The sequence below is a fragment of the Lepidochelys kempii genome, chromosome 4 (genome assembly GCF_965140285.1).
Source record: "Lepidochelys kempii isolate rLepKem1 chromosome 4, rLepKem1.hap1, whole genome shotgun sequence".
NCBI classification, from domain to species: domain Eukaryota; kingdom Metazoa; phylum Chordata; order Testudines; family Cheloniidae; genus Lepidochelys; species Lepidochelys kempii.
In genome coordinates, this window is record NC_136383.1 from 83,301,164 (window position 1) to 83,314,267 (window position 13,104).

The following is a 13,104-nucleotide window of genomic DNA, read 5'->3' on the forward strand; positions in this document are numbered from 1 at the left end:
TACAACCATGAAATGGCATTAAAAGCCACAAACGTCCCAGCTAAGCCTCTGTAATGATTCTAACACAACCTGAGTGTGGCTATCCACAGTAAGATGCAAGAATGGTATCTCTGTTTAGCTTCGCCTCTTGGTGAACTCTGACAACTGTATTCCAATGCCTATGGCTCCGTTACGTTCCTTAAACCATAACGCACGCAGGGGGAAAAGACATTTCCAAAAGCACTGCAAAACAGTCTGTTTGCATGAAATCTGAATTCACAGGGTAAACAGCATGCAGAAAATATGGCTTCAATGAGTGGGGAAGGTCCAAATCCAGAAAAAGCAATGTTCACTCAGATTCAGGAAAAAAACATCGGCATTTATGTCTCCTGGAGACCCAACACAAAATAGATCACTCATAACTTTCCAATCAGCCCAGCTATGAGAGAAACCCATTCTACTAAACAAAGAGTTAATGTGAAGCAACAAATAATATCAACTCACACATTTATAAAAACGGTAGAAGTGTAAAAAAGGAATAGACCTTGTTTATTTGTATAGAGCCCACAGTGAACAACAGACACATAAAAAGTCAAGGTCCCTTGCTTTGAAGAGCTCATTTAATATAAATAGACAACATTGCTAACAACAGACAAAAGAAGAATGATGAAAGTCAACCCAACTGAGCAGTGCAGTAAAATATGTGACTTTTATGATTGGGGGGGTTATGTAAATTATGTGGGATTTTAATGAGACTATTCACATGATTAAAGATAAGCATGTGCATAAATGTTTTCAAGGTTAGGGCCTGCTTGTGAAGCTGTTGAATGTGATTGATTGCTTTTTAAAAACAAACAAACAAAAACAATGTTGTTGGATTTTTTCCATAAATATATATTTATATGATTTCCAGGGCCTGCCAAATAAATTGATCTGATTGCCTCAAATAAATTGGAGAAAGGTGTGAGAACATTAGGGTTGATACAGGATAAAACACACAATAGATGAGTAATATTAATTAGCCGTTTACCCATCACAAGTTTCTCAGGTATTTATAGAATTGTAGGTTATCTAAAGTACAAACTCAACATTCTATATGTCTTTTATTAATCAAAAATAAAAAGTAAACATAAATAAGTTACAGAAAGTAGAAGGTTGATGTTTATATCATAACTGTTGTAAAATTTAAATGAATTTAACATGAGCTATTAAAACCTTTCAAGTAGTAATAAATCAAACTCAAATAAATCAAAATCTTAACAGAAAGTGGTAAACATATTACTTTTCTGCTGTTCTGTGAGGAGGTGATTTGGGTACCAATATGGAAATATGGACCTTTTATAGGTTCATATGTTATGGGATTGTAAATGGCATTTCAACGAGGAGTAATTCTACAGTAATACAACTGTATGGCACTGCTACAGATAACCTTTTAAAGATAATTGATTATTATTCTAGCACAGTCCTCTGTCTATAAATCAGGGGGTTGATACTGTTTTACCTTTGAGATCTAGTATTACTCAACATTTTGGTTAACTTTCTTAATCTCTTTTCTCAGGGAAATTTGTGTCACAACAGGAAATAAGTAATCACACATGTGGCTTAGAATTTAAGAGGCTTAACATTTTACATTCTGGGAATGGTGGTAATTGGAGATCTTAAAAAAATAAAAATAAAATGGCAAGGGCTCCATAGCCTTTGCACTACTTTATTTAGGGCTTTATGCTTTCATTTTTGCATTGCACATCTTGTGCCAATAGGACATGACAATACAGAAAGCCAGCAATAGGGAACATAGCCAGTATACGGAACTCCCACTGGTACCAATGGGAGTTGCACTTGGAGATTGTGGGCACTTATAGATTCATAGATTTTGTAGATTCCAAGGCCGGGTGGGACCATTGTGATCATCTAGTCTGATCTACTATATAACACAGGCCACAGAACTTCCCAAAAAAATCTCCTAGAGCATAGCTCTTAGCCAGAAATGTTGTAACGTTACCATAAATCTAAAAAATAAAGGATGAGCCAGATTTTCAAAGATGTGGAGCATCCCCAACTCCAGTTGAAGTCAGTAGGATCTGTAGATGTTCGGACCTCTGAAAATCTGGCCCTAAGTATGTATTTTCAAAGGTGCTGAACCCTTGCAGCTCCAACTAACTTCTGGGGTGATGTTGTTGCTCAGCACCTCTGACAATCAGGCCACTTATATTTAGGTGCCTAAATATGGACTCAAGGTAGGATCTTCATAAGGTGCCTAAGAGAGTAATTTTCAGCATCGCTGTAGCCACATTGGTCATAGGATATTAAAGACACAAGGTGGGTGAGGTAATACCTTTTACTGAACCAAATTCTGTTGGTGAAGGAGACAAACCTTCAAGCTTATACAGAGCTCTTCTTCAGGTCCTCTGTGTAAGCCTGAAAGTTTGTCTCTCTCACCAACAGAAGTTGGTCCAATAAAAGATATCACCTCACGCATCGTGTCTCCCTAAAATAGTTAGGCATCCAGCTCCTGTGGAATTTTAATGGGAGTTGGGTGCCAATCTCAGTTAGGTTCCTTTCACAATCCCAGCTTTAGATTTCTAAGGTTTTGTCTACACTGGCAAGTGAAACACAAAACTTTTGCCATTCAGAGGTGTTAAAAAAAAACCACACACACACAGAGCCCGGAAGACAAAAGTTTTGCCAATGACAAACGCTAGTGTGAACAGCGCTTTGTTGGCATGCGCACTCTCCTGCTAACAAAGCTAACGCCGCTCGTTGGGGGTGGAAGTTTTTTGTCGGTGGGAGAGCTCTCTCCTGCCAACAAACAGCAGCTACACTGCGCGCCTTTTAGTAGCACGGTATTAGTGGCACAGCCATGTCGCTAAAAGCTGTGTAGTGTAGACATAACCTAAATGTTGATCAAAAATGTTTCAAATAGCATTCCTGTGACCCATCCAGGTTATTTTGGACAGAGTGTACTAGGTGGGGTATTCTCAGAGCAATTATCTTAAATTATATGACAAGATTTCTTCTTTTTTTTATTTTTTTGTTCTTTTGCTCACCTTAGAACTCCTTTATAATAAAAACTTCCTTGTGAAGTTGTCTGTCTTGTTCCCCTCAGCCTATTATCATGAGAGGAGGCAGGGGCAAAAATTAGTATGTCCCCAGCCCTCTAGCCTTTACTCTCTGTGCCTTTGCCTTCACAGGGAGCAGCTGTAATTAGCTGGAAGGAGACAACTGTTTTTGTTCACGTTTGACTTCGGCATGAAACAGAGGAGATCAGCCAAGGCAAATGTTTAGCAGGGTTAAAACAATCTTGTTTATCTACATTTCTCCAATTTGTTAATGACTGAACTAACATGTGAAAAAGCCTTCTATTTTTGCTGAGTCAGCTGTCTTTGCTTTCCCAGGAACACCTGGAGCCCCTAATTCCCAGACTTGTTTTTGCTCAGGCACACAAATTGAATTACATGTACAGCTCAATCGATTAGTCACTCATCCTCACTCTCTGTTCCTCTGATTTTCCCACCTGTATACTGATTCTGTACTGCAGAGGAGTCATGTGACAAAGCTGAATTGGGTGAGCATTTTTGACACAAAAAGAAAAGGAGTACTTGTGGCACCTTAGAGACTAACCAATTTATTTGAGCATAAGCTTTCTTGAGCTACAGTTCACTTCATCGGATGCATACTGTGGAAAGTGTAGAAGATCTTTTTATACACACAAAGCATGAAAAATACCACCTCCCACCCCACTCTCCTGCTGGTAATAGCTTATCTAAAGTGATCACTCTCCTTACAATGTGTATGACAATCAAGTTGGGCCATTTCCAGCACAAATCCAGGTTTTCTCACACACACACACACACACCCCCACACACAAACCCACTCTTCTGCTGGTAATAGCTTATCTAAAGTGACCACTCTCCTTATAATGTGCATGATAATCAAGGTTGGCCATTTCCAGCACAAATCCAGGGTTTAACAAGAACGTGGGGGGGGTGGTTAGGAAAAAACAAGGGGAAATGGGTTACCTTGCATAATGACCCAGCCACTCCCAGTCTCTATTCAAGCCTAAGTTAATTGTATCCAATTTGCAAATGAATTCCAATTGAACAGTTTCTCGCTGGAGTCTGGATTTGAAGTTTTTTTGTTGTAATATCGCAACTTTCATGTCTGTAATCGCGTGACCAGAGAGATTGAAGTGTTCTCCGACTGGTTTATGAATGTTATAATTCTTGACATCTGATTTGTGTCCATTTATTCTTTTACATAGAGACTGTCCAGTTTGACCAATGTACATGGCAGAGGGGCATTGCTGGCACATGATGGCATATATCATATTGGTGGATGTGCAGGTGAACGAGCCTCTGATAGTGTGGCTGATGTTATTAGGCCCTGTGATGGTGTCCCCTGAATAGATACGTGGGCACAGTTGGCAACGGGTTTTGTTGCAAGGATAGGTTCCTGGGTTAGTGGTTCTGTTGTGTGGTATGTGGTTGTTGGTGAGTATTTGCTTCAGGTTGGGGGGATGTCTGTAGGCAAGGACTGGCCTGTCTCCCAAGATTTGTGAGAGCGTTGGGTCATCCTTCAGGATAGGTTGTAGATCCTTAATAATGCGTTGGAGGGGTTTTAGTTGGGGGCTGAAGGTGATGGCTAGTGGCGTTCTGTTATTTTCTTTGTTAGGCCTGTCCTGTAGTAGGTGACTTCTGGGAACTCTTCTGGCTCTATCAATCTGTTTCTTCACTTCCGCAGGTGGGTATTGTAGTTGTGAGAATGCTTGATAGAGATCTTGTAGGTGTTTGTCTCTGTCTGAGGGGTTGGAGCAAATGTGGTTGTATCGCAGAGCTTGGCTGTAGACGATGGATCGTGTGGTGTGGTCAGGGTGAAAGCTGGAGGCATGTAGGTAGGAATAGCGGTCAGTAGGTTTCCGGTATAGGGCGGTGTTTATGTGACCATCGTTTATTAGAACTGTAGTGTCCAGGAAGTGGTTGATGGTGGGATGGAAATTGTTGAAATCATGGTGGAATTCCTCAAGGGCTTCTTTTCCATGGGTCCAGATGATGAAGATATCATCAATATAGCGCAAGTAGAGTCGGGCGTTAGGGGACAAGAGCTGAGGAAGCGTTGTTCTAAGTCAGCCATAAAAATGTTGGCATAGTGTGGGGCCATGCAGGTACCCATAGCAGTGCCGCTGATCTGAAGGTATACATTGTCCCCAAATGTAAAATAGTTATGGGTAAGGACAAAGTCACAAAGTTCAGCCACCAGGTTAGCTGTGACATTATCAGGGATAGTGTTCGTGATGGCTTGTAGTCCATCTTTGTGTGGAATGTTGGTGTAGAGGGCTTCTACATCCATAGTGGCCAGGATGGTGTTATCAGGAAGATCACCGATGGATTGGGGGTGTGAGAAAACCTGGATTTGTGCTGGAAATGGCCCAACTTGATTATCATACACATTGTAAGGAGAGTGATCACTTTAGATAAGCTATTACCATCAGGAGAGTGGGGTGTGGGGAGGTATTTTTTCATGCTTTGTGTGTATAAAAAGATCTTGGGGTGGGAGGAGGTATTGTTTCATGATTTCTGTGTGTATATAAAGTCTGCTGCAGTTTCCACGGTAAACATCTGATGAAGTGAGCTGTAGCTCACGAAAGCTCATGCTCAAATAAATTGGTTAGTCTCTAAGGTGCCACAAGTACTCCTTTACTTTTCACAGTATGCATCCAATGAAGTGAGCTGTAGCTCACGAAAGCTTATGCTCAAATAAATTGGTTAGTCTCTAAGGTGCCACAAGTACTCCTTTTCTTTTTGCGAATACAGACTAACACGGCTGTTACTCTGAAATCTGTCATTTTTGACACAGCTCTTGTTCCAGTCCCTGAATATGACAACTTCTAAATGGATATGCAGAAAACTAATAAGTTAATTCAATTCAATTATTTTAAGACCAAAAGAATATGAAGGGGAAACGATAAATTCTGAGAGTTTCATACTTTTGACTCTTATTTGGCACCAGAAATAGAGATTTTATTGTGATCAGAAAAAGGAAGTGACCCCTTTTAAAAGGACAGGTAAAGTAGCAAAAGTAAAAAACAAAAATCATAACAGCATTAGGATCAAGTCAGGGCTGTGAGGAATATTCACAATCCATCTCAAATCCATTTATACTGAGCCTTGCATTCAAAATTTGATACATTCATGAACCTCAGCCCAAATTGCAAAATTCAGCAAATGGGCTGAAGTTGTTTGCCCACCTGGGAAGCTGGCAGACTCCTTTCTCACCATCTGGGCCCTTCCATTACTGTTCTTCAACTTGCACCAGCAGCCTCTTGAAGGTAACTTGTATGAGGAAAAAGAGGGTTCTCAAAATATTTTTATGATGTGGATGTTAACTCTACTTTATAGATTGGGAACAAACAGAGGCATAGCAAAGTTAAGTAACTTAGCTGAGATCATATAGAAAGTCAGGAATAGAATTCAGGTTCCCCACTCTAATCACTCCTAGTGTATGCTGCCTCAATGTTCAAAAAATAATTGATCTGAAAGAAGGAGCGAGAAAAATCCAGGAAAAAAGCGAGCAGAGTTATGAATTATGATTTAGTGGTTAAGTCAGTCCAGGAGAGAGAACTTGTCTCTTCTACCCTGATGGTACTTGGGATAAAATACAAGAGAATGCAGTGCCAGTCTCCTTGATAAATTGAGCACTAGAAAAGCCCTGAATGCAAAATTATCTAGCAGATGATAAATCTGCTATAATAAATAAAAAGGCAATAAAGCCAGAAAAAGTATTATCAGTGAAAAGTTAAACTTTCCTCCAAACTCTTTACACCTAAACTTTTCTTTTTTTTTCCACTCTGGATCGCTAGGCATATGACTATTATGTAGTTATGTTTTTCAGTTCATAATCTGAGATTCTATTGTGCACAACATCTTTGCCAGGGAAGTGAAAGTCATTTGTTTACATATTAGAGTACGGGTGAGTTGCTTCTGAAAAATATCCTCAAGGAACTAACTGGCAGGCTGAATGTGCAGCTGATTTGGGGTCAGATGTTCTAAAGTTTAGCAGACTCTAAAATACAGATAAGCTGACCCAAGTCTGCACAAGACAATATCTGGGGGTATCCACACATGCTCTCTCTCCAGTAAATAACTGGCTCACCAGCAAGGATTCCAGACTACTGCCTTTTTTTAAAAAAAAAACAAAAAACAAAATCAAGCAAGAGGCCTATTTCAGCTAATTTGAATTGGCCAAAGCTGTGATCACATGCCTGAAAATACCACTTTCTGGGCTAGTACTGTGATGGATGGCTATACTTGGATAGATAAAGTATCATTGCTTCCACTTTAGTATCATCAGGAAATTTGCTAGAAGGTCATTGTAAGGAGGAACTATAGGATCTCTGTTCACGCACACTCCTCAAAGAATGGAAGCCAAGAATGAATGAGCTCAGACATGAGGAAAATGGATTGGAGATCATACACTGGAAGAACAAGGCTACAGAGAACCATTAACGAATTATGGACTGCAACACATAAAGTAGTCCCTGCTAAGAGATAGGACAGAGAGCTTTGGGGAAACACAAAAAGGTGTCACTTCCAAGAAGCAGTAATGAGCCAAGATACTACTAATATCAAATAAGAAGACTGCTATCAATCAGGCACTACCCTTTATAGCGTACAACTTTCTCAGTTGATTATACCACCACTCATCAGACATGCATCTACATGACAATAATTTATGTCAATTACCTTTTCAGCATTGGGGCAATGCAGAGCCATAACATCTGGGGGACCTCTGGAAAGCCCAGTATCTCAATGCGGTACAGTACTTCCCTCAGAACCATAACGCACAGGAGGAGTGTGTAGAACATACACTTCCTTTGAATTGTGCAGCAATCTCCTTTCCCTGTGCCTGGCCAGCCCTGCACGGGTAAGAGAGATGATCTTTCCCACCTGCTCTCCATCCATGTTACTGTAGATCACACCACCAGGGTTACAGAGAGCAGTCCCTACATTTCCCCAAGCAGAGTATCTGAGAGTCCTCAGCTCTTGTGCAGTGGGGTGGGAGGGAAGTACCTTGTGGGAATCTGGGCCCATGTTGTTTTATTTATTAGGTATGCTTTTCCACACAATGCACATTTACAAGGTGGAATTCATTACCACAAGATTTCCTTGAAACTAAGAGCTTTGTAGGATTCAAAAAAGGATTAGACATTTATATGGATAGTAGGAACATCCAGAGTTACAATAGCATGAACTAAAAACAAAGTAACTAAAATAAAAACAAAAAACACATGAACCCTTATGCTTAGAACATAAACCAACCTCTAGAAATTGGGGGGGAAAGAAGAAACTATCCTGATGAGCAAGTTATTCCATAACTGCCACCGCAGGGTTTCTGAACCTTCCTCTGAAGAAGTGGGTGCTGGCCACTGTCAGAGACAGGATATTGGACTAGACAGACCATGGGTCTGATCCTGTATGGAGGTCTCTAGGTTTGTTTCTCTTCTTGCTTGTTCAAGTCTACACCTATGGATTGGGTTTAGCTATTATTAATGGGAGAAAAATGTTGTGACTGTCCACTCTGGGATTAGAGGTAGCCAGAAATTTTCTGGTGGAATACATTGCTGCCAGAAAGTGCCGATTTCTTTAAATCCAGATGTTCCACAGAGACAGTTTGTTTCAATCAGAGCTGGCAGAAAGCAGGCAGGTTTCCTGCCAGCTTGCCCACTCAGCTCCTTGGCAGCCCACTGGGCAGGCTGATGAGGAGCCGAGAACCTGGAAACCCAAGCTCCCATGCTCCTAACTTCCCAGGCAGACTGCTCCAGAGTCAGGGAGCCCAGGGCTTTCCCTTTTATGGAAAAGTTTGAAATAGTTGGTTTTCATTCCAAATCAGAAGAAAGCTAAATTTAAAAACACTGAAATCCTTTGCAAAACAGAATTACTTTTCTCTGCATCGCTCTACTTGGGATGCAAGAACGGCTTTACTCAGAGAGAAGCAGTATGCAGGTGGAGTCCCATAGGGCACTCTATGGTATAGGTTTTAGAGAAGACCCACCATGGCACTAAATTTTAAAGCAACATAATCAGCAATTCCAGCAAAGGAATTACAAATTTTCATTGAAATGGAGCAGGCTGGCTGCAAAGTAGATCTGAGGCAGAGTAGCAGACCTAGGCTTTGTGACCGGCATTCTCTGACAAAACTGCCAAATGCTTCAGGAAATACGGAATATATCTCGTATTCCTCTCAAGAATAGGCTCAATGATGGAGTGGGTATGGACCATCCAGCGGCTTCTTAAAAGAGATTTGCTGTTGGGGGGAGAACAGGCCACCCAGTTGTCTCACCCATCCCAACAAGTGGTTGAGTAGGTGGAATTTTTAACCAATTTTTTTAACTTTGGTCAAATAGGTCCATTTCAGGTATTGTACAAAGGTCCAGTGAAGCTTTAGGAAGGGTCACATCCCTAGTAGCAAATTGCAGGAGCTCCCCACATGCTTCCATAGCACCCCTGTGTTCAGTTGTACTGTACCAGTTCAGAGCCGACCGATTCCTTTCATATGGTGTCTATCATATGTCAGTATGACATGCTGTCAAGGTTCCTTCCCCACTCTGAACTCTAGGGTACAGATGTGGGAACCTGCATGAAAACCTCCTAAGCTTACTTTTACCAGTTTAGGTTAAAACTTCCCTAAGGTACAAACTATTTTACCCTTGGACTTCCACCAAACTTTATCTGGGTTCCTGAAAAAACATAGTTTGGAAACGTCTTTTCCCCCAAAATCCTCCCAACCCTTGCACCCCACTTCCTGGGGAAGGTTTGGTAAAAATCCTCACCAATTTGCATAGGTGACCACAGACCCAAACCCTTGGATCTTAGAACAATGAAAAAGCATTCAGTTTCCTTACAAGAAAACTTTTAATAGAAGTAAAAAAGAATCACCTCTGTAAAATCAGGATGGTGAATACCTTACAGGGTAATTAGATTCAAAACATAGAGAATCCCTCTAGGCAAAACCTTAAGTTACAAAAAAGACACACAGATAGGAATAGTCATTCTATTCATGCTATTTTCTCAGCCATTTAAAGAAATCATAATCTAACACATACCTAGCTAGATTACTTACTAAGTTCTAAGACTCCATTCCTGTTCTGTCCCTGGCAAAAGCATCATACAGACAGACACAGACCCTTTGTTTTTCTCCCTCCTCCCAGCTTTTGAAAGTATCTTGTCTCCTCATTGGTCATTTTGGTCAGGTGCCAGCGAGGTTACCTTTAGCTTCTTAACCCTTTATAGGTGAGAGGATTTTTCCTCTGGCCAGGAGGGATTTTAAAGGGGTTTACCCTTCCCTTTATATTTATGACACATGCCCAAAGGGGAATAAAGTGTCAACAGCACTAAATAACTGGAGTGTATTCAGACCACCCATATTTAATGGTTGTTTGTTTGTTTTTCAACAGAGAATATTTGGGGTTTTAGCATATTTCAGAACACTGGAAAAAACAATTTTCCAAGCCCAGGAAATTACCACTGTATAAATAACAATCATATCAATATCACTTCCCCTGAAGTTTTTATCTTCATCCCTAAAGTGCACATGCAGGTTTTATACTAAGTCTCACTTTAATGGACTTCCCCCCACCCTCCACACAGACATTGAATGCTTTTCTAAAGAAAAGCAAACTTGGGCGGGGGGGAACAGACCAAACAAATAGAATTCTAGGAGTTTCATAATGAGTGTGTTGCTTAAATGATTAGCCGGCCACTTTTGCCAATAGATCTCAGGCTTTTTTATTGAACTTACTACTTTATATTTGAAAAGGTTCGAAAAAAATGACTCTGCTTCCAATCAAGCTGTTTTGATATAAGGGTCATAGTACTGAATTTCTCCCTAAAAGATGGGGATAGAATGAGGAAGGCAGAAGGCAAACACGGGATCATAGGAATTGCCACTCTGGGTCAGATTTAAGACCCATCTGATCCAGTATCCTGTCTCTGACAGTAGCCAGCATCACAAGCTTCAGAGGAAGGTGGAATAAATTGTGCAACAGGCAAATGTGGGGTAATCTGCCCTCTTTGAAGGTCTCGTCCCAACCCCCAATAGATAGCATAGGTTTATGCCCTGAAACAGGAGATTTTACTCATGTTTACTCTTTTTCCTAGCATTGACTTTTATAACTCTAGGAGTTCTATAATCCATATAAATGTCCAATCCCTCTGACAATCCTGACGGTTCTCTGAAAAGCCCATCATGTTGTAGTTTCATCTAAAAAATAACCTTTTGTTTGTTTTCCCTTGAAACAGGAGTTATTGTTTTCACCACTTGAAGGCTTCTTTTACTGTCAAAATCAAAACATTTCACCCCAGGAAAATTTGTGAACATATCTTTCTTTCTTTGGGTGCAATTCTACCATTTTATGGCAAAAACCTGTGTTTGCTGACACAAATTCCTCTACTGCTCATGGGCACTGACTCTGTGCATGCTTCGCAGCTGGAGCACCCACAGGAAAAAAGTAGTGGATGCTCAGCACCGATCAGCTGTTTGGGGGGAGGGTGAAGAGCTGCCAGGGCCTCGGGGAAGGGGTTAGAACAGGGGAAGGAAAAAGCGGAGCGCGGGCGGGGTCTTGGGGGAAGGTCGGAGTGGGGGTGGGGTCTCGGGGCAGAGTAGGGGTGGAGCACACCTAGGGAAAAATAAAAGTCAGCACCTATGCCACTGCTCACTCATTAAATTTTCAAACACGGACCTTCAAGCTTGGCCTCACACTCTTAGGAGGTACTCCCTGTAAACATCCAGAAAGCTACCTCATTATCCATCTTCAAAGCTCTCCTCAACTCTCTCCTCTGCCATGATACATACAAAAAAAACTTGACAATGGTTAGGTTGTTGGTGTGCAGAGACCAGTTTATCACATTTAACAAAATTGTCTCATCGTTTCCTTGTACTCCCATATCTATCTATCTATCCCCATCTGTTATCTCTTGTCTTAGATTATAAGTTCCTTGGGGCAGGGACTGTCTTTTTCTTCAGCGTTTGTACCGCACCTAGCACAGTGGGGGCCTGGTTTATGACTAGGGCTACTGGGTAATACAAATAATAGGTAATAAAATAATAATAAATGTGAAATTTTGCCCCAGAAGGAGTTTACAAATTCATATGGAAACAGATCATTTTCTCACCTCTGTTTGGGCTACATCTATCCGCATGTCAGCATGAAGCCCATTTGTTAAAGTGTAGTTCTTGTCTTTTGAAGAAAATGCCAGCAACAAGACCTTGAGTAAGATTCAGGACCCAGTCTGCTATGAAAACAAGTTATGAACACATCCCTCATGTACTGTGCAGCATGTGGTGTTAAGAGAGAAAAAAATCTCTACACGAATCAGCAATTATAGCAACACTTCAGAAAGGCTGTGAAAAGAATGCACATATATATGCCAAACAACTCGTAATCTGATGAGGTTCAAGTTATTTCCCAGCGACAAATTGAAGGCTAATAATATAGCACTGTATAATTTCACAGTCAGAATGAGCAATTGACTATATCCCGACAATGTTATGAGACACTTAGTCTAGTACCTGGAGGAAGCTTTAAGATAGTGAATCATGCTCTCATGTAGGAAACCTGAGGAGGGAGCTGTCAAATATCTCAGCATTTGCAGTCTTCTGCAAATGTTCAGTCAAATCAAATTCAACAGAAAGATGTCTCTGTGTCTTTCAAGAGGCATAGAAGTTGTCCAAAAGGATTTTGTTTTCTTTTGGGCAGTGCCATAGCAACACAACCTACGAACCCTGCATTTGCAAGGGGGCCCCAGATCCAGTCCATAGTTTCAAGGTTATTTTGATTAATGTAGAGCAGACTAAATGTAGTGCAATTTGGGATATTTGGCATTTATATGGCCCGTTGCACACTCAAAATCCTAGTGCACATGTAAAATCGAAAGAATGAGAGGATACACTGAACTGCTTAGACACACACACTGTGTTCCCTACTGAAATGGTACATTCCCTACCCATGACTGGTTGGCAAACCTCCCCTCTGCCCCCATACAAACTCTGTTCCTTAGAGATGATATATTCCCTGCTGGGGGTAAGCTTTCGCCTTTCTTCTTGATACTTGCAGGTATCTGTTACATGTTA

At 40.9% G+C, this 13,104-nt stretch overlaps 1 long non-coding RNA gene across 2 annotated transcripts in view; it reads right to left on the minus strand.

Annotated features, from left to right (window-relative positions):
• Nucleotides 1-12,671, minus strand: part of LOC140909992 (uncharacterized) — a 166,854-nt gene extending 154,183 nt beyond the window's left edge. For both annotated transcript variants that reach the window (XR_012158399.2, XR_012158398.2), the window contains exon 1: nt 12,544-12,671. This is a non-coding gene — a long non-coding RNA (uncharacterized LOC140909992). The remainder of the gene's footprint in view (nt 1-12,543) is intronic.
• Between the last annotated feature and the right edge of the window lie 433 nt (nt 12,672-13,104).